The sequence below is a fragment of the Saimiri boliviensis genome, chromosome 2, assembly GCF_048565385.1.
Source record: "Saimiri boliviensis isolate mSaiBol1 chromosome 2, mSaiBol1.pri, whole genome shotgun sequence".
NCBI classification, from domain to species: Eukaryota; Metazoa; Chordata; class Mammalia; order Primates; family Cebidae; genus Saimiri; species Saimiri boliviensis.
The window spans coordinates 216,852,967-216,875,395 of record NC_133450.1 but is presented as its reverse complement, the minus strand read 5'-3'; positions in this window follow the sequence as shown (position 1 = coordinate 216,875,395).

Below are 22,429 nucleotides of genomic sequence, written 5' to 3'. Positions count from 1 at the left end.
GGAAACTGCATCATTTAGGAAATGGTAAAAGGACCAGGTTAATACCTACAGATGTGGGATAACAGCAAATGGTCTAATATACCTGCAATTGGAATCCCACAAGTAGAAGAGAGAGAGAAGAAACAGGTCAGAATAAATATTTGAAGACACGATGACTGACAATTTCCCTAAAATTAATGAAAGACAACAAATAACAAATCACGGCTCCAAGAAGCTCAGAGAATGCCAAGGAGGATAACTTTTTAAAGAGAAAATTATATCATATTCAAACTCCTGAAAATTTAAGAGAAAATCTTGAATCTTACAGGCAGCCAGAAATAAAAGGCACATTACATTCAAAGGCACAAAGATGGGAACTACAGCAGATCTCTCAGTGGAAACTACACCAGTTCAGAAGTTCTTAAAGTAACATCATTAAAGCATTGAAAGATAAAATACTGTCAACCTTGAATTTTCTACCTAGTAAGAATATATTTCAAAGAACTTAGGAGAAATAAGAACTTTTTAGACCAACAAAAGCTGACAATATTTATTACTGGCAGATCCTCACTGAAGACATGTTAAAATAACTTTTTTAGGTAGAAGGAGTAAGATTGGATGTTAGTTCCCTGAAAATCTCATGTTGAAATGTAGTCCCCAGTGTTGGAGCTGGGCCTGCTGAAAGGTGTTTGGATCATGGGGGAGGATCCCTAATGAATGGCTTAGCACCACCCCCTTGGTGATGAGTGAGTTCTCACTCTGGCAGCTCACAGGAGGTCTGGTTGTTTAATAATGTGGCACCTCTCTCTTCTCTCTCTTGTTCCCTATCTCATCATATGATTTGCCTGCTGCCTCTTTGCCTTCTGCCATCATTGCATGCTTGCTGAGGGCCTCCCCAGAAGCAGACTCTGGCACCATGCTTCCTGTACAGCCTGCAGAACTGTGAGCCAATCAAATCTCTTTTCTTTACATGTTACCAGTCTCAGGTATTCCCTTACCAGTCTCAGGTATTCCTTTACAGCAATGCAAAATGGACTAACACAAAACCAGATAGCAGCTTGGATCTGTACTAAGAAATGAAGTGATGGAAATAGCCTAAATTAACTATAAAATTCAATGTATTGTGGGATTATAGTATATGTAAAAGTAAAATGTATGTTAAAATAGCATAAAGGATGGGACAGAGAAATCAGAAGTATACGATTCTGTGATCCTTACACTACACATGAAACAGTATACTATTATTTGAAAGTAGACTGATATCAATCATATATGTACATAATAAACCATAGGACAACTACCAAAATATTTTTGAAGATGTATAAATAATAAGCCACTAGTGAGCATCATAAAAACATCAATCCAAAAGAAGTGGGGGGTGGGGGGAAGAAACAGAACAGATGGAACAAATAAGAGCTAGCAAAATGTTATATTTTCCTTTGGCCATTTCAATGATTTTATTAAGACACATAGTCTAAATACACCAAATAAAGAAAAATATTGTAGGTTGAATTTTTAAAAAATAGCAAGACCCAACTATATTCTGTCTACAAGAAACCCACTTAAATATAAAAGCTTAGACAGGGTAAAAATAAGAGTGAGAAAAGATAGACCTTCCAAACAAAAGGAAATGAAAATTAGAGTGACTGTATTAATATCAGACAGACTAGACATCAGAACAAGGAATATTACTGTGGATAAAGAAGGAAATTACCTAACAATAAAAGAGTCAATTCACCAAGAAGACATAATAACATATAACAACAGAGATTCAAAAATACATAAAGCAAAATCTGGTAGAAGTGAAAGAAGAAATGGACAAATCCACAATTATAGTTGGAGATTTCAACATTTTCCTCTAGTAATAAAAATAATAAGTAGATAAAAAACAGAAAAATTATAGACAAAATCTCATGAAGCTTCACCTTTTTAAATTTTAAAGAATATCCTGTTCAGCAATAGAAGAATATATGTTCTGTTTGGGTGCACATGAAACATTCATCAAGATGGACTATATTCTGAGCCAAAAAAATAACAAATGGAAAATAACTGAATTTACACAAAGTTTGTTATCATATGTAATGGAATTGAACTGAAGATCAGTAATAGGCTAGGAAAAAATAAAATACAAAAAAGAAAAGATCGATAACAGAAAGATAACTGGAAATGGTTGGAAATGAAACCATACATTTATAGATGACCCCTGGGTCAAAAAATAAGTCACAAGGGAAATAAGAAAATATTCTAAATTGAATAAAATGAAAATACAACATAACAAAATAAAAATGAAAATACAGTATATCAGAATTTATTGGATGCAGCTAAAGCAGTATTTAGAGAAAATGTATAGCATCAAATATTTGTATCAGTAAAGAAGAAAGTTTCAGATCAATTATCTAAACTCCTAAGTCAATAAATCAGAAAAAGCAGATCAAATTAAACACAAATCAAATAGAAGAAAATCAATCATAAGGGTATGAGCAGAAATGAATTAAATTGAGAGTAGAAAAGTGATCAAATTAAACAATTAGCTTGTCATTAAAAATATTACTAGCATTCATAAATCTCTAATCAACCTGGCCAAGAATAAAGGAAGAGAAGACATGTTACAAATATTAGAAATGAAAGCTAGAGTATGACTTTAGATGCTACAGACATTATAGAAATAATAAAATAATTTGACAGGCCGGGTGCGGTGCCTCATGCCTGTAATCCTAGCACTTTGGGAGGCCGAGGCAGGCAGATCACGAGGTCAGGAGTTTGAGACCAGCCTGACCAACATGGTGAAACCCCGTCTCTACTAAAAATACAAAAATTAGCCAGGTGTGGTGGCACACCCCTGTAATCCCAGCTACTCAGGAGGCTGAGGCAGGAGAATCACTTGAACCCAGGAGGTGGAAGTTGCAGTGAGCTGAGATTGTGCCATTGCACTCTAGCCTGGGAGACAGAGTCTTGCTCTGTCAAAAAAAAAAAAAAAAAAAAAAGAAAAGAAAGAAAGAAAGAAAAGAAAAGAAAAGAAAAGAAAAGAAAAAATTTGACAAACAATGCTATCTTCATAAATTCAACCACTTAGATGAAATAGACAAATTCCTTGAAAAGTATCAACTATCAAAGCCCACTAAAGAAGAAATAAACGGATTAGTCCTATATCTATTAAGGAAATTGAGTTCATAGTTACAGTGTTAAAACTTACAGCAAAGATAACTTCAAGCCCAGTTAGCTTTATTGGAGAATTATGCCTAATACTTAAGGAAGAACTAACACCAATTACATACAAACTGTTCCATAATATATAAGAATAGGGACCTAGACAATACCATCTTGGACATAGAAGGGGACAAAGATTTCATGACAAAGATGCCAAAAGCAATCACAACAAAAGCAAACCTTGACAAATGGGATCTAATGAAATGTAAAACCTTCTGCACATCAAAATAAACTATCGACAGAGTAAACAGACAACATTCAGAATAGGAGAAAATATTTGCAAACTAAGCATCTGACAAAGTTCTAATATCCAGCATCTGTAAGGAACTTAAACAAATTTACAAGAAAAAAAAAAACATTAAAAAGTGGGCAAAGAACATGAATAGACACATGCAGCCGACAAGAATATGAAAAAAAGCTCAATATCACTGATCACTTGAGAAATGCAAATCAAAATCACAGTGAGACACCATCTCACACAAGTCAGAGTGGCTATTATAATAGTGTTTGTTTGCTTGTTTCTTTTTTTGAAATGGAGTCTCATTCTGTCACCAGACTGGAGTGCCAGGCGTGATCTCAGCTCACTGCAACCTCTGACTCCCTGGTTCAAGTGATTCTCCTGCCTCAGCCTCCCAATGGGATTACAGGCATGTGCCACCACACCCCACTAATTTTTGTATTTTTAATAGAGATGGAGTTTCACCATGTTGACTAGGATGGTCTCGAACTCCTGACCTTGTGATCCGCCCGCCTTGGTCTCTCAAAGTGCTGGGGTAACAGGCATGAGCCACCATGCCTGGCCTAGAGTGGCTATTACTAAAAAGTCAAGAAGTAACATGCCGATGAAGTTGTGGAGAAAAGGGGACCCTTATACACTGTTGGTGGGAGTATAAATTAGTTCAACCATTGCATATCCGTATGGAAAAAAATGAACCTCAACCATACTTTTCACCATACTCAAAACGAGTCATAGACCTAAGTGTAAAACCTGATACGGTAACACTTCTAGAAGAAAACATATGTAGAAATCTTTGTTACCTTGGATGAACAAAGATTTCTCAAACATGACACCAAAAGCATGAGAGAAACAAAAAACAATAAATTGGATTTCACGAAAATTAAGAACTCCTCCTTTTTAAAAGACACTATTGTTTTTTGGTTTTGTTTGTTTGTTTGTTTGTTTGTTTTTTGAGACAAGGTCTCACTCTGTAGCCTAGGCTGGAGTGCAGTGGCAAGATCTTGGCTCACTGCAACCTCAGCCAGGTTCAAGCAGTTCTCCTGCCTCAGCCTCCCCAGTAGCTGGGACTACAGGTGTGTACCACCAAGCCTGGCTAATTTTTATAGTTTTAGTAGAGACAGGGTTTCACCGTGTTGGCCAGGATGGTTTTGAACTCCTGACCTCAGGTAATTCACCCACCTTAGCCTCTCAAAGTACTGGGATTAGAGGTGTGAGCCACCGTGCCCAGCCTAAAGACACTATTGAAAGAATGAGAAGACAAACCACAGACTGAAAGAAAATATTTTCAACTTGTATATCCAATAAAGGATTTGCATCCAGGATAAGAAGAAACTCCCAAAATTTAACAATGAGAAAACACACAACCTAATAAAAATATGGGCTCAAGATTTGAATAGATGGGAGAAAATATACCAAACGAATTGTTTCAGCTCTTTATCGCTGAGTACCAAATGGCTCCCAAACATGCAGGAATGCAAAACAGTAATGACTTATTACTTCTCAGTATTGTATGGGTCAAGATTTCTGTCAGGGCTGGGCTAGGCGGTCCTTCTGCTCCATGTGGTCTCATCTGGGGACCCTCACTTGGTTGTATTAAGTACGTGGCTGGGCTGGAAGCTCCAAGAAGCTTTGCTTACATCTGACACCTGCTCAAAGGCTTTCTCCACACCACGTCCCATTATTCAGTCTTGTGTGAATGTCTATACTTCATGGCGGTAGAGTTGCCAGAGCACAACGTTGAAAGCTGCTGGAACTGCTTAAGGGCCAGGCAAGGAATTGGCACTATGTCACTTCTGCCACATTCTGTCAGCCAAAGCAAGTCACAAGGCCAGCCTGGATTTCAGGTCAAGGGAATTAGACTCCACCACATGCACTCACAGGGACAGGAAGAATTGTTGGCAACCATATTTGGAAACTCTACCACATCAATGATAACAATTAGGAGATAGTATTTGCACAAATGTAGAAAATCAATTTAGGTAAAACATATTAAAAGAAAAAATATGACAAACCACCAGAAAAATAAAACTTCTATGTAATTTCAGCATGGCTTAAAAATATACAAAGCAAATACTGATTGAGTAGAAATGAGAAATAAATAAATCCACAAAGGTGATGGTAAGCTTTAGTATCCACCTCTCTCAGAAAATGACATCAAAAATAAAATAAATTTAAAATAAGCAAATATAAAGTAAATAAGGATACAGGGAGTTGAATGGCACAATAAATGAGTGTAATTTATTAGATAGATGATAGATATCATTTTCTCCCCATCAAAAAGAAAATAGATATACTTTTCAACTATCCATGAAACACAAAATGCTGACTGTATTATCCCTTAAAATAAATCTTAACACATTTCATAAATTATATAGGTCACTTCCTCTGAGTTTGATGAGATGGAAGTAGAAATAAACAACATCAAAATTAACTCTTAGTGCAGAATTTTTTTAAAAATGAAACTGTTTACAAAATAGCAATATTTAGAAGTGAGTGCTAGCATTCCACATCCAGCAAAGTCTGAATAGCTTGTTTTGGATCAGCCCTCCCACTGAGAAAAAACAACCCAAAAATCTGGATTAAAAACTACATTTGAAGGCATTGGAGAGCTACCAAGACAGTGTAAGTTTGGGGCCAAGATCTGGAGTGGGAGGAAACATAAGATAGGTGAGCCCAGTATTTGGCAGCAAATTTCCACTCAAGGGACTTGCTAATTTAAAAACTGAAGTAACAGTTTGGAGGCCAAGAAGCTGAGCAGAAATTTCAGCAGTCTCAGAGGCTAGGGGACAAAAATTGGAGTTGAGGGTGTGTGGAAGGTGGGGAACCAGGTAAACATTCCCAGCCTTCTTTGAATGAACCCTGGAAATAGATCAACCCTCACAAGGATGAAGTCCAACTTTGAATCATCTCAATTTCTCCCCAATTGGAATAAGATGAGCTGCCTCGAGCTTATCCATCTGCCAAAAGCAAAAGAACATCCTCTCTGGAGAAAGATCACATCATCCAGAGCTTCAAATTATCTCTATAATTTTTTCATACACAATGCCCAGCACTCAATCAATAAAAACCAGGTCCACAGAAGATATGCTTTGATTGAAAACCAAGAGAATAAAAATTAGGTAAAATGGGTTCGACTTTTGCCAACAGCCGAGTAGTTTGAATCTCTATCAAACCAATTCTGCCTCAGATGACAACCATAGACTCTTGCAAAATATGATAAACAACTATCTGAAATCCATAGCACGCAACCAACAAGCAGGCAGAAACTGTAGGAAAATGACATTTGAAAGAAGGCAAAGGCACTGGGTGATCTGCACATTTCGACAGTTCTTTGCACAAGAGATAAGAAAAGCATAAAAGCACAGTCTGGCCTCTGTGGAGTTACTAGAACTTGGAGAGAAAATCCAGTCTTGGCTGGGCGTGATGACTCACGCCTGTAATCCCAGCACTTTGGGAGGCCAAGGTGGGCGGATCACTTGAGATCAGGAGTTCGAGATCAGCCTGTCCAACATGGTGAAATCCTGTCTCTAATAAAAATACAAAAAATTAGCTGGGCATGGTGGCACAGCTACTCAGCTACTCAGCTGAGTGCTAACCTGAATCCTAGCTACTCAGGAGGCTAAGGTAGGAGAATTGCTTGTACCTGGGGGCAGAGGTTGCAATGAGCTGACATCTTGTCATTGTACTCTAGCCTGGGTGACAGAAAGAGACTCTGTGTCAAGAAGAGAAAGGAAAGAAAAGAAAATCTAGTCTTACATAAGAATCAAAAGACAGAGTTTCTACTTCAGCTGGAAATTGAGGGAATAACTCCCAGAAAGAAGAGAACTAGGTAGGGGGAGCCCTAAATTCTATGTGTAAACTATGCCCAAGTCTCTGGATGACCCCTGAACCAGCATCCATTGGCCTGGTTCCAAGCAACACATCCAAGACTCAAGGAACTGAACTGGCATTTCAGCTGCCACCCACCACAGAGGAGACAGAATTTACAGTTTGGGTTCAGCCAAGGCAATTGTTTAAAAAAAATACGAAACAATGAAAACAGCGCTTTTAAGAGGAGCATACCAGAATCCAAAGTTTCTACAGTTTATCACTCACAATGTCCAGGATATAATCCAAAGCTACTTGACGTATAAGAAACAGGAAAACATGAACCATTTTTAGGAGAAAAAATAATTCATGGAGAATGCCCTTAAGATGACTCGGATGTTAGAATCAGCAGACAAGTGTTTTAAGATAGCTATTTTAAACTGTGCTCCAGAATATAAGGGAAAATACACTTAATTAAGAAAATATAGGAAATAGGCTAGGTGTGGTGGCTCATACCTATAATCCCGACACTCTGGGAGTCTGAGGTACCTGAATCACTTGAGACCAGGGGCTTGAGACCCTCCTGGCCAACATGGGGAAATACAAAATTTAGCTGGGCATGATGGTGCATGCTGGTAGCCCAGCTACTTGGGAGGGTGAGGCATGAGGATCACTTGAACCAGGGTGGCGGAGGGCTGAGATCACACCACTGCACTCCAGCCTAGGTGACACAGTGAGATTCTGTCTCAAAAAAAAAAAAAAAAAAAAAAAAAGAACAAAATAGAAGTTGGATAACTGAAAAACACAATATCTGAAGTAGAAAATGTGCTGTGGACTTATTGAAGATGAGAGAAAAGTCAGTGAATCTGAAGATAAATCAATGGGAATTATCCAGGCTGAAGAACAGAGCCTCAGGTACCCAAGAGATCATATCAGAAAGGTTAACATCCATGTAAATGGAATACTAGAAGGAGAGAGGTAGGATGAGGGCAGAAAACATATTTGAAGAAAAAATGGTGCTGGGTGCAGTGGTTCATGCCTATAAACCCAACACTTTGGGAGGCCAAGAAAGGAGGATCACTTGAGCCCTGGAATTTAAGACCAGCCTGGGCAACATGGAAAGACCCCATCTCAATCAATCAACCAATCAATCAATCAAAGCTGTGTGTGGTGGTGCATACCTGTGGTCCCAGCTACTCAGGAGGCTGAGGCAGGAGGATTGTGTGAGCTCGGGAGGTCAAGGTTGCAATGAGCCTTGCTTTCACCAGTGCATTCCATCCTGGGCAACTGAGCAAGACCCTGTCTCAAAGAAAGAAAGAAAGAAAGATGGTTTAAAAGCTACCAAATTTAGAAGCCGGGCGCGGTGGCTCAAGCCTGTAATCCCAGCACTTTGGGAGGCCGAGGCAGGTGGATCACGAGGTCGAGAGATCGAGACCATCCTGGTCAACATGGTGAAACCCCGTCTCTACTAAAAGTGCAAAAAATTAGCTGGGCATGGTGGCACGTGCCTGTAATCCCAGCTACTCAGGAGGCTGAGGCAGAAGAATTGCCTGAGCCCAGGAGGCGGAGGTTGCGGTGAGCCGAGATCGCGCCATTGCACTCCAGCCTGGGTAACAAGGGCGAAACTCCGTCTCAAAAAAAAAAAAAAAAAAAAAAAAAAAAAAAGCTACCTAATTTTTTTAAAAACCAAATTTATGAATTCAAGGACCTCAGTAAATACCAAGCAAAATGAATACGATAAACCACTCTCAAGCATATCGTTATCAACCTGCTAAGAACCAAAAATAAAGAAAAAAATCTTAAAAGGAGCAAGAAAAACGAATATATTACATATAAGGGAACAATTGTTTTAATGACCAGTGAATTCTTCTTCTTTTTTTTTTTTTTTTTTTGAGACAGAGTTTTGCTCTTGCTGCCCAGGCTGGAGTATAATGGTGTGGTCTCTGCTCACTGCAACTTCTACCTTTTGGGTTCAAGTGATTCTCCTACCTCAGCCTCCTGAGCAGCTGGGATTACAAATGCACACTATCACACCAGGCTACTTTTTGTATTTTTAGTAGAGACAGGGTTTCATCATGTTGGCCAGGCTGGTCTTGGACTCCTGACCTCATGATCTGCCTGCCTCAGCCTCCCAAAGTGCTGGGATTACAGGTGTGAGCCACTGCACTTGGCCACTGAATTCTTTTATTAGCGACTACAGAAGTCAAAAATGCTTTAAAATTTTGCTTAAAGAAAAAATGCTTTAGGCCAGGCGCAGTGGCTCATGCCTGTAATTCCAACACTTTTGGGGGCCAAGGTAGGCAGATCACCTGAGGCCAGGAGTTCAAAACCAGCCTGGCCAACATGGTGAAACGCTGTTTCTATTCAAAATACAAAAATTAGCTGGGGTTGGCGGCAGGTGCCTGTAATCCCAGCTACTTGGGAGACTGAGGAAGGAGAATCACTTGAACCTGGGAGGCGGAGGTGTCAGTGAGCCAAGATCAAGCCACTGTACTCCAGCCAGGTTGATTGAAGGAGACTCCGTCTCAAAAAAAAAAAAAAGAACGAAAGAAAAGAAAAAATGCTTTAAAAAATTCTAGCAACCTAGAATATTTACATAGTGAAAATATCCTTTGACAGTAAATATAAAATAAAGGTAGATTCATATTTTTTTAAAGGAGAGAAAATATCACAAATAGGTTTTGTACTGCATGAAAGGAAACTCTTCAAACAACAAAAAAAATCAAGGCATAAAATGCTATTCCCAAGTCTAACCATATCAATATTTACATTAGTGTTAACACACTAAACACTATAATTAAAAGTCATATTGCCCTAATGGATTAAAAAGCCCATAATATGCCATCTACAAGAGACCCACTTTAAATATAGGTTGAAAGTAAATAGAAGAAAAAGTTATACCATGTGAAAATTATGTATAAGAAAGCTGGAGCGGTTACATTAATGTCAAGTAGACCTCAAGAAAAAGAATATTTCCAGAGATAAAGGAATCATTTCATTATTACATGGGGGTAAAAATCATATATATGTATGTTTCTAAGAATAAAGCTCTGAGGTACATCAAGCAAAAATTCATAAAATTCAAGGAAAAAGGAGACAATATCATAATCATATTTGAAGATTTTTACACCCCTCTTTCAGCACTTAATAGAACAATTAGACCAAAAATAAACCAATAAAAATGTAATATTTATGTACTACATCTAATAATTACAGAATAGACATAGAACTTTTCAAATGCTCATAACATATTCACCAGTACATATCATATGCCAGACCATAAAGCAAGTCTCCGTGCATTTTAAAGAATTAAAGTTACACAGAATATGTTTTCTGACCACAATAGAAATTTTATTGAGAATCAATAAAAATAAGATATTCAGCAATTAAACAATATACTTTTTTTTTTTTTCCCCCGAGACGGAGTTTTGCTCTTGTTGCCCAGGCTGGAGCGCAATGGTAAGATCTGGGCTCACTGCAACCTCCGCCTCCCAAGTTCAAGAGATTCTCCTGCCTCAGCCTCCCGAGTAGCTGGGATTACAGACCCCTGTCACCACGCCCAGCTCATTTTTGTATTTTTAGTAGAAACAGGCTTTCACCATATTGGCCAGACTGATCTTGAACTCCTGACCTCAGGTGATCCACCCACCTCAGCCTCCCAAAGTGTTGGGATTACAGGCATGAACCACTGCACCCGGCCCAAACAATATACTTCTAAATAGTCCATGAGTCAGAGAATAAAACCCAAAATAAATTATATAATATTATCCAGAATCTACAAAGAACTAAAACAGATTTACAAGAAAAAAACAAGCCCATTCAAAAGTGGGTGAAGGATATGAACAGACACTTTACAAAAGAAGACATTCATGAGGCTAGCAAACATACGAAAAAATGCTCATCATCACTGGTCATTAGAGAAATGCAAATCAAAACTACATTGAGATACCATCTCATGCCAGTTAGAATGGCGATCATTAAAAAATCTGGAGACAACAGATGCTGGAGAGGGTGTGGAGAAATAGGAACATTTTACACTGTTGGTGGGAGTATAAATTAGTTCAACCATTGTGGAAGACAGTGTGGCGATTCCTCAAGGACCTAGAAATAGAAATTCCATTTGACCCAGCAATCCCATTACTGGGTATATATCCAAAGGATTATAAATCATTCTACTATAAGGGCACATGCACACGAATGTTCATTGCAGCACAGTTTACAATAGCAAAGACCTGGAACCAACCCAAATGCCCATCGATGATAGACTGGACAGGGAAAATGTAGCACATATACACCATGGAATACTATGCAGCCATCAAAAATGATGAGTTCATGTCCTTTGTAGGGACATGGATGAACCTGGAAACCATCATTCTCAGCAAACTGACACAAGAACAGAAAATCAAACGCCGCATGTTCTCACTCATAGGTGGGTGTTGAACAATGAGAACACATGGACACAGGGAGGGGAGCACTACACACTGGGGTCTGTCAGGGGGAAATAGGGGAGGGACAGCTGGGGTGGGGAGTTGGGGATGATATAGGTGATGGGGAGGAAGGCAGCAAATCACACTGCCACGTGTGTACCTATGCAACAATCTTGCATGTTCTTCACATGTACCCCCAAACCCAAAATGCAATTAAAAAATTAATTAAATTTTTAAAAATTATATAATATTTTATATTGAATAATTAAAAATGTACCATATAAGGATCTGTGAGATGCAGCCAAAGCAGTCCTTAGGGGCAAAATTGTAGTTTAAACACTTATATTAGAAAAGAAGAAAGTTTGAATGTGTATAATAGAAAAAAAGAAAGATTTAAAATTAATTACTTATGGTTTAACATTAAGAAGCTAAGAAAAGAGGCCAGGCATGGTGGCTCATGCCTGTAATCCCAGCACTTTGAGAGGCCAAGGCAGGCAGATCACTTGAGGCCAGGAGTTCAATACCAGCCTGGCCAACACGGTGAAACTCCCATCTCTGCTAAACATACAAAAATTAGCCAGGCATGATGGTGGGTGCCTGTAATCCTAGCTACTTAGGAGGCCGAGGCACAAGAATCGCTTGAACCCAAGAGATAGAGGTAGCAGTGAGCTGAGATCACGTCACTACATTCCAGCCTAGGTGACACAGTAAGATTCCGTCTCAAACAAACAAACAAAGAATCTAAGGAAAGCAAACCAAATTAATTAGAGGAAGGAAATAATAAAACTAAAAGTGGAAATCAATGCTGCAGAAAACATACAACAGAGAAAATGAGCAAAGTAAAGAGTTAAATCTTATAAAATATTTTCTTTTTTAGAGACAGAGTCTTACTGTCATTTAGGCTGGAGTACAGTGGTACAATCATAACTCAATACAGCCTCAAATTCCTGGGCTTAAGTGACCCTCCTGCCTCAGCCTTCTGAGTAGCTAAGACTATAGTGCACATCACCACACCTGAGTAATTTTTAAATTTTCATAGCGATGAGATCTTCCCATCTTGTGAGGTCTCAAACTCCTGGGCTCAAACTATCCCCTGTGATTGGCTTCCCAAAGTGCTGGAAACATAGGCATGAGCCATTGTGCCGGCCTTAAGAGATTTTAAAAAATTGATAACCCTCTAGTCAGATATCAAGGAAAAAAGAGAAAAACCCCGTAAATTATCAAATATCAGCAATGAAAGGGGAGTTAGCACTACAAATGCCACAAACATTGAAGAAAAAAGAGTGAGAATATTAAGAATAACTTTGTCAATCAGTTCAACAATTTAAATAAAATGTATGAATTCCTTGAAAGTCTAATTATCAAAAATGACCCAAAGTGAGACAGAAAGTATAAATATCCTTATACATATTAAAGACATTGAATTTGTTATTGAAAACCTTTCCACAAGGAAAGTTCCGGGCCCAAATAATTTCATGAGTGACTCCTAGCTTTCTTTAAGGAAAAGATAATACCAACCTCATGCAACTTTTGCAGAAAACAAGGGAGGTGAGAAAACTTGCCAAATTATTTTATAAGGCCATCACAATCCGATTACCAAAACCTGACCCATTATGAGAAAAAAGAGAAAATTGCAGAGCCACATCTCCCGTGAACACAAACCAAAAAACTACAAAACATTAGCACATAAAATTCAGTTATATGTTTGAGAAGAGCCATGCATCATGACCAATTGTGGTTTATCTCAGGAATACAAGGTTGGTTTAGCATTCGAAAATCAGTCGGTATAATTCACTAATTCACAGACTAGAAAGAAAAATAAAAAACCCATACGATCATTTTCAACAGATGCAGAAAAAGCATTTGACAAAACCCAGCACCCATTCAGGATTTTTAAAAAGAACACTCAGGGCCAGGTGCAGTGGCTTCACACCTGTAATGCCAGCACTTTGAGAGGCCAAGGAGGGCGGATCATGAGGTAAGGAGTTCAAGACCAGCCTGGCCAACATGGTGAAACCCAGTCTCTACTAAAAATACAAAAATCAGCCAGGCGTGGTGGCGTGTGCCTGTAATCTCAGCTACTTGGGAGGCTGAGGCAGGAGAATCACTTGAAATTGGAAGGCAGAGGTTGCAGTGAACGGAGATTGTGCCACTGCCCTCCAGCCTGGGCAAAAGAGCGAAACTGCCTCCAAAAAAAAAAACAACAACAACAACAACAACAACAACGCTCACGCTGGGCATGGTGGCTCAGGCCTGTAATCCTAGCACTCTGGGTGGTTGAGTTGGGAGGATTGCTTGAGGGCAAGAGTTCAAGACCAGCCTGAGCAACATGGTGAAACCCTGCCTCAAAAATAAAAATAAAAGACCACTCAAACTACAAATAGAAGTCAACTTTCTTCATCTTATAAAGGGCATCTAAGACAATCATACTGCTAACATAATACTTAGTGAGGAAAATTAAACACGTTCCCTCCAACATCAGAAACAATGCAAGGATGCAGCTATTAACTGAATGTGGATCCTCAACATTCTGTGGTAAAGACTAACCCCCAGTTCCATGGTACTTAGAGATGGGGCCTCCAGTAGGTACATAGGTCCTAAGGGCAGAGCCCTCATGAGTTAGATAAATGCATCTTAAAGGAAAAACCCAAGAGAACTTGCTTGCTTTCTCCTCCATGTAAGGACATAAGAAGACATCCAGAGGCCAGGTGCAGTGGCTCATTCCTGTAATCCCAGCACTTTGGGAGGCTGAGGCAGGAGGACTGCTTGAGCCCAGGAGTCTGAGACCAGCCTGGGCAACATAGTAAAACCTCGTCTCTACAAAAAAAATCTAAAAAGAAAAAATTAGCCAGGCATGGTGACATGTTCCTGTAGTCCCAGTTACTCAGGAGGCTGAGGTGAGAGGCTCACTTGAGCCTGGGAAGTTGAGGCTGCAGTGAGCCGTGAGCCTGCCTCTTCTCTCCAGCCTGGACAAATGCAGTGAGGGTCTGTCTTAGAAAAAAGAAGGGCTGGGAGCTGTGGTTCATGCCTGTAATCCCAGCACTTTGGGAGGCCAAGGTGGGCAGATAACTGGAGGTCAGGAGTTTGAGACCAGTCTGGCCAACATGGTGAAACCGTCTCTACTAAAAATACAAAAAAATTAGCTGGGCATGGTGGCAGATGCCTGTAATCCCAGCTATGTCGTAGGCGGAGGCAGGAGAATTGCTTGAACCTTGGGGGCAGAGGTTGCAGTGAGCCAAGATCTCACCATTGCACTCCAGCCCTGGGCAACAGAGTGAAACCCCATCTCAAAAAATTAAAAGACAAAAAGAGAGAAGTAGAAGAAGGAGGGGGAGGAGGAGGGGGTGGAAGAGGGGGAGGAGGAGGAAGAGGAGGAAGAGGAGGAAGAGGAGGAAGAGGAGGAGGAGGAGGAAGAGGAGGAGGAGGAGGAAGGGGGAGGAGGAAGGGGGGAGGAGGAGGAGGAAGAGGAGGAAAAGAAGGAGAAGGAGACAAGTGGTCTTTCATCGCACGTGGGATCTGCTGGCACCTGATCTCGGGCCTACCATCCTTCAGAACTGTGAGAAATAAATGCTTTTTATTTGAGCCATCCTGTCTATGATATATTTGCTATATTTATCCAAACCGACCAAGATAAGGGCACACTCACCCAGTTCTAATCAATAGGGTCCCAAAGATCCTAAGCTTTGAAATAAGGCAATAAAAATAAATAAAATATTCTCTATTTGCGGATTAATAACATAATTAGGGAGAAAATTTCAGGGAAGCTATAAAACAACTACGGGAACTAACACATGAAATTAGTGAGGTCACATACACAAGGGTAATAAACAAAATTAATTCGATATTTATATACTGGTATAAAACAATTGGAAAATGAAGTCTAAAAAACAAATTGAATTACAAAAGAATTAAAATACATATAATCATAGGAATAAATTTAACAAAAATCATACAAGATATTTATATTCAAAACTATAAAACATTTCTGAATGAAATTGAAGTCCTAAATAAATGGAAATAGATAAGATGTTCACGAATTGAAAGATACATAAATATTAAACTATCAATTCTCTCCAAATTGATCTATAAATTTAACTTAATCTCAGTTATAATCCCACAAAGATTATTTGGTAGCAATTTATCAACAAAAAAGAAAGTTATCTGGAGGCGAGTCGTGGTTGCTCATGCCTGTAATCCCAGCACTTTGAGGCAGATCACCTGAGGTCAGGAGTTTGAGACCAGCCTGGCCAACATAACGAAACCCCGTCTCTACTAAAAATATAAATAATTAGCTGGATGTGATGTTGCATGCCTGTAGTCCCAGCTACTTGGAAGGCTGAGGCACGAGAATCGCTTGAACTCAGGAGGTGGAGGTTGTGGTGAGCCAAAATTGCACCATTGTACCGTAGCCTGGCCAATAGAGTGAGACTTTGTCTCAAAAAAGAAAAAAAAAAAGAAGAAAGACAGTTATTTAGAAATGCAAATGACTTAGAATATGCAAAGAAGTCCAGAAGATAAATTTGGAAGGTTTTCTTACCTAACCTCAAGTAATTATAAGGGCAACAATGTATCAATGGAACAAAATAGAGAGCTCAGATACTTAATTTTAAATGAGCCCAAAGTAATCCAATGGGGAAAGGTAAGTCTTGTCAACAAATGGAACTAGGACAACTGAATATCCATGTGGAAAAATAAACCTTTACCCATTTCACATTATACACAAAAATTGACCTGAAACATATATTTTTAAAAACCTAAGCATAGCTGGGTACAGTGATTCATACCTGCGATCCCAGCTACTCAGGAGGCTGATGTGGGAAGATTGCTTAAACCTGGGCATTGAGCACTGGAGTGACCTATGGTGGTATCACTGCACTCTAGTCTCGGCAACGGAGCAAGATCCCGTCTCTAAAACAAAAACAAAAAACCCTAAACATGAAAGTTAAAACTATAAAGCTTGCAGAGGAAAATACGTAGAGCAACTGAAACTCTCATATGTTGGTGGTGGTAGTGTAAAATGTCAAATTACTTTAAAACTATGGAGGCCGTAAAAAGATCAGAGTTAGAGGTGGGAATGGAGGAATAGGCAGAACACAGAGTATTTTGGGGCAGTGAAAATACGCTATATGATACTATAATGGTGGATATATGCCATTACACACTTGTCCAAACCCATGGAATGTACAACACCAAGAATGAATCCTGAGCTGAACTATGGACTGAGTGAGAATGATGTCTCAGTATAGGGTTTGTTGGTCGTAACAAATGGACCACTCTGGTATGAGATGTTGATGGTGGGGGTTGCTGTGTATGTGGAGGGCAGGGGATATATGGGAAATCTCTGTACCTTCCTCTCAATTTTGCTGTGAACTTAAAACAGCTCTAAAAAAATTAAGTCTTGGCCAGACACAGTGGCTCACACCTGTAATCCTAGCACTTTGGGAAGCTGAGGTGGGTGGATCGCCTAAGGTCAGGAGTTCGAGACCAGCTTGGGGTGAAATAGCATAGCTACTAAAAATACAAAATTAGCCAGGTGTGGTGGCAGATGCCTGTAGTCCCAGCTACTTGGGAGGCTGAGGCAGGAGAATTGCTTGAACCCGGAAGGCAGAAACTGCAGTAAGCCGAGATTCACACCATTGCACTCAAGCCTGGGCCAGACAGAGTAAGACTTTCTACAAAAAAAAAAAAAAAAAGTATTTAAAAATCATTTAAGAAAAGTTCTGACAGTTTCTTATAAAACTTATCATACACCTGCCTTATGACTCAGCAGTTTCACTTCTGGGTATTTATGGAAGAAAGAAAATGCAAATCCACAAAAAATAAATCTACAAAAATGTTCATAGAAAATTTATTCCTAATAGTCAAAAACTGGAAAGGTGTTCATCAATAAGTCCATAAAGCATCATTTATTCAGAAAACAAAGTACTATTTAGTAATAAAAAGGAACAAATTAAGGTAACATGAGTGAATTTTTTTAAAAAACATGATTTTAAGTGAAAGAAGCCAATATACAAGAGTACATCCTATTCACATATTCCAATTATGTGAAATCCCAGAATAAGTAAGGTAGTCTATTGTGAAAAAGTCAGAGCTCTGCCACTGAAAGGGGTAAAAGCAGGGGATTGACTGGGAAGGGCCGTAAGAAGACTTTCTTGGATGTTAGTAACATTCTCTATCTTGCTAGGGGTTTAGGTTTCACAGATACGTGCAATGATCAAAATTCATGGCAAGTTGTACTTAAGATTTCTATTTTGAGGTATACTATGTTTCTTTTTTCAGAAGAAAAAAGAATAAACAAGTATAGAACAATAGATAAGGATATCAAGCTGAAGTGCTTAAGGGTGAAGTGTGTACTGATGCCTGAAATTTACTTTGAAACCATAAAACATAAGATAGATTGAGGATTGAATATTAATTTTGACAATGGAATACCAGCCTTCACTCTTTGAAGACAATAAAGATTAGAAAATCCAAGAGGAAACAAATGAGAGAATTCAGTAAAGAGGCTGGATCTAAGATCAACATACAAAATTCAATTCCCAACCATTAGTACTAACCCATTATACCTTTTTGCAGTGAATTCCCACTCACAATAGTATCAAAACATAAAAATGTTGAGAAACAAACTTAACTAGAAATGTATAAGGCCTATAAAAGAAAAATATACAACTGTATTAATACAAATAAAGAATGGCTCCAGGAAAGACTCTACATTCCTGAAGGAGACTTTATTTGTAAAATAAATAAATAAATAAATCTTTAAATTAATTTATTAATTCAATGCAATCCCAATTAAAATTATAGTGGAACATGTCAAGCTGATTCTAGAGTTTTTAAAAATTTATTTTAAATAGATTTATTTTAAATAGATTTAAAATAAAAATTTATTTTATATAGGTACAGGTGTTGCTACATGGATATATTGCATAGTAATGAAGTCTGGGCGTTTAGCATATGCATCACTTGCGTAGTGTACATTATACCCAATAGCTAACTTTTCATCTTTCCCTCCTTGCCCACCTTCCCATCTTTTGGAGTCTCCAGTGTTTATTATTCTACTTTATATGTCTACATGTACACATTGTTTAGGGCCCATTTATAAGTGAGAACATGTGATATTTGACTTTCTGCTTCTGAGTAATTTCACTTAGAATAATGACCTCCAGTTCCATCCCTGTTGCTGCAAAAGACACAATTTCATTTTTTTTTTCACATTTTCTTTATCCAATCACCTGTCGATGGATACTTAGATTAATTCCATGACTTTGCCATTGTGAATAGTACTATGATAAACATACGAGTGCATGTGTCTTTTGATATAATGAGTTCTTTTCCTTTAGGTAGATAGCCAGTAGTGGAATTGCTAGATCAAATGGTAGTTATATTTTTAGCTCTTTCAGAAATATCCATACTGTTTTCCATAGAAATTGTGCTCATTTACATTCCCACCAACAGTGTATGAGTGTATTTCCTTTTCTCCGCATCCTTGCTAACATCTGTTTTCTGACTTTTTAGTAACAGCCATTCCGACTGGTGTAAGATGTCCCTCACTGTGTTTTGTTTTGCTTTTGTTTTTATTTATTTATTTATTTATTTATTTATTTTTCTGAAACAGAGTCTCACTCTGTCACCCAGGCTGGAGTGCAGTGCATGGTCTCAACTTACTCCAACCTCCGCCTCCCAGGTTCAAGCTATTCTCATGTCCTAGCCTCTCAAACAGCTAGGATTACAAACATGCACCAACATGCCTGACTAATTTTTATATTATAAGTAAAGATAGGGTTTCACCATGCTGGCCAGGCTGGTCTCGAACTCATGGCCTCAAGTGATCCACCCACCCTGACCTCCCAAAGTGTTGGGATTATAGGCATAAGCCACAACATCTGTCCCTCACCGCACCTGGCCCTCATTGTGGTTTTAATGTGCATTTCTCTGACAATGCATGACGTTGAACATTTTTTCACATGTTTATTGGCCACTTGTATGACTTCTTTCAAGAACGTCTGTTCATGGTCTTTTTGCCTACTTTTTAATGGGGTTATTTGGTTTTTTCTTGCAGAGTTGAGTTCCTTGTAGATTCGGGATATTGGTCCTTTGTTGGATGCAGAGTTTGAAAACATTTTCACCCATTCTTTAGGTTGTCTGTTTACTCTCTTGATTATTTGTTTTGCTGTGCAAGGAGCTTTTTAGTTTAATTGAGTCCCATTTGTTTATTTTTGTTTTTGTTGTTTGTGCTTTTGAGGTCTTAGTCATAAATTATTTGCCTAGGCCAATGTCCAAAAGACTTCTTCCTAGGTATTCTTCTAGGATTTTTATAGTTTCAGGTGTTACATTTAGGTCTTTAATTAATCTTGAGTTACTTTTTGTATATGGTGAGAGATATGGGTCCAATTTTATTCTTCTGCATGCTACTAGCCAATTTTTCCAGCACTCTTTATTGAATAGGGTATCCTTTCTCAAGTTATATTTTTGTTGGCTTTGCCGAAAATCAGTTGGTTGTAGGTATTTGGCTTTATTTCTGGGTGCTCTCTTCTGTTCCATTGAGCTATGTGACTATTTTTATACCAGTACCATGCTGTTTTAGTTAATATACCCTTGTCATATAATTTGAGGTCAGGTAACGTGATGTCTCCAACTTTGTTCTTTTTGCTTAGGACTGCTTTGGCTATTTTTGGTTCCATATGAAATTATTTTATTTTTTGAAACAGAGTCTTGTTCTGTCTCCCAAGCTGGAGTGCAGTGGTGTGATCTCAGCTCACTGCAAACTCTGCCTCCTGGGTTCAAACAATCCTCCTGCCTCAGTCTCCCCAGTAGCTGAGACTACAAGGGTACATTACCATACCTGGCTAATTTTTGTGTTTTTAGTAAAGATGGGATTTCACCATGTTGGCCAGGCTGATCTCAAACTCCTGACCTCAAGTGTTCCACCTGGCTCAGCCTCCCAAAGTGCTGCGATTATAGGCGTGAGCCACTGACCTAGCCTCATATGAATTTTAGAATTGTTTTTTCTTCTGTGAAAAATGACATTGGCAATTTGATAGGAAGGGCATTGAATCTGTAGATTGTGTTGGGCAATATCATCATTTATGATATTGATTCTTCCAATCCATAAGTATGCGATGTTTTGCCATTTGTTTATATCATCTATGATTTCTTTCATTAGTATTTTGTAGAGATCCTCACCTCTTTGGTTAAATGTATTACTACGTGTTTTTTAAAAACTATTATAAATGGGATTGAGCTTTTGATTTGGCTCTTAACTTGGTATTGGTGTATAGAAATGCTACTGATCTTTCTGATCTTTGTATGTTGTTTTTGCATCCTGAAAATGTTTATTAAATCTAGGAATCCTTTGGAGGAATCTTTAGGGTTTTCTGGGTATAAGATCATACAATCATTGAACAGAGATAATTTGATTTCTTCTTTTCCAATTTGGATGCTTTTAATTTTATTTATTTATTTATTTATTTATTTATTTTTAGACAGAGTCTCACTCTGTTGCCCAGGCTGGAGTGCAGTGGCGTGATCTTGGCTCATTACAACCTCTGCCTCCTTGGTTCAAGCCATTCTCATGCCTCAGCCTCCCGAGTAGCTGGGATTATAGGTACCATCATGCTCAGCTAAATTTCCTATTTTTAGTAGAGTCAGGGTTCCTCCACATTGACCAGGCTGGTCTCAAACTCCTGACCTCAAGTGATCCTCCTGCCTGGGCCACCCAAAGTGCTGGGATTACAAGCATGAGCCACCATACCTGGCAGATGCCTTTTATTCTTTCTCTTGCCTGATTGCTCTAGCTAGGACTTCCAGTACTACATTGAATGGGAGTCATGAAAGTGGGCATCTTTGTCTTATTCCAGTTCTTTAAGGGAAATGCTTTTAACTTTTTCCCATTCAGGATGCCATTGGCTATGGGTTTGTCATATGTGGCTTTTACTATTTTGAGGTATATTTATTCTATGCCTACTTTGTTGAGGATTTTTATTATGAAGGAATGCTGAATTTTACTGAGTGTTTTTTCTGCATCTGTTGAGATGATCATTTTTTTGTTTTGTTTTTAATTCTATTTATGTGGTGAGTCACATTTATTGATTTGCATATGTTAAACCATCCTTGCATCCCTGGAATAAAGCCCGCTTGATCATCGTATATTATCTTTTTGATTTGTTGAGGATTTTTGCAGCTGTGTTCATCAGGGATATTGGACTGTAGTTTTCTTTTTTGCTGTGTTCTTGCCTAGCCTTGGTATCAGGGTGATACTGGCTTTGTAGAATGCATTAGGGAAGATTCCTTCCGCCTTGATCTTTTCAAACAGTTTCAATAGGCTTGGTACCAGTTCTTTGTACATCTGGTAGAATCTGGCTGTGAAGATAGCTGTCATGGCCTTTTGTGTGTGTGTTGGGACATTTTTTTATTACTGATTCATGATTCTAAACTTTTTGCAGGAGGAAATGAATAAGAATATCCAAGAAAGTTTAAAAAGAGAACAATAATGAAGACTTTCACTATGAGCTACCAAAGTACAATATTACAGTTATTAACACTTTCTGGTATTGATGAGAGAAGATATGAGTGGACCAATGAAACATATGGAATTTTAAAAATAAATATAAAAATTTAAGAAGAAAAAACAGAAGAATATTTTTACAGTCTTTTGGCAGAAAAACTTCCATGAGAAATATTTTCATAATTTCATGGTAGGAAAATCTCCATTAAAAAGACAATAAGCTTATATGAAAAAGATAATCAGATATGACAAAACATATAAAACTTC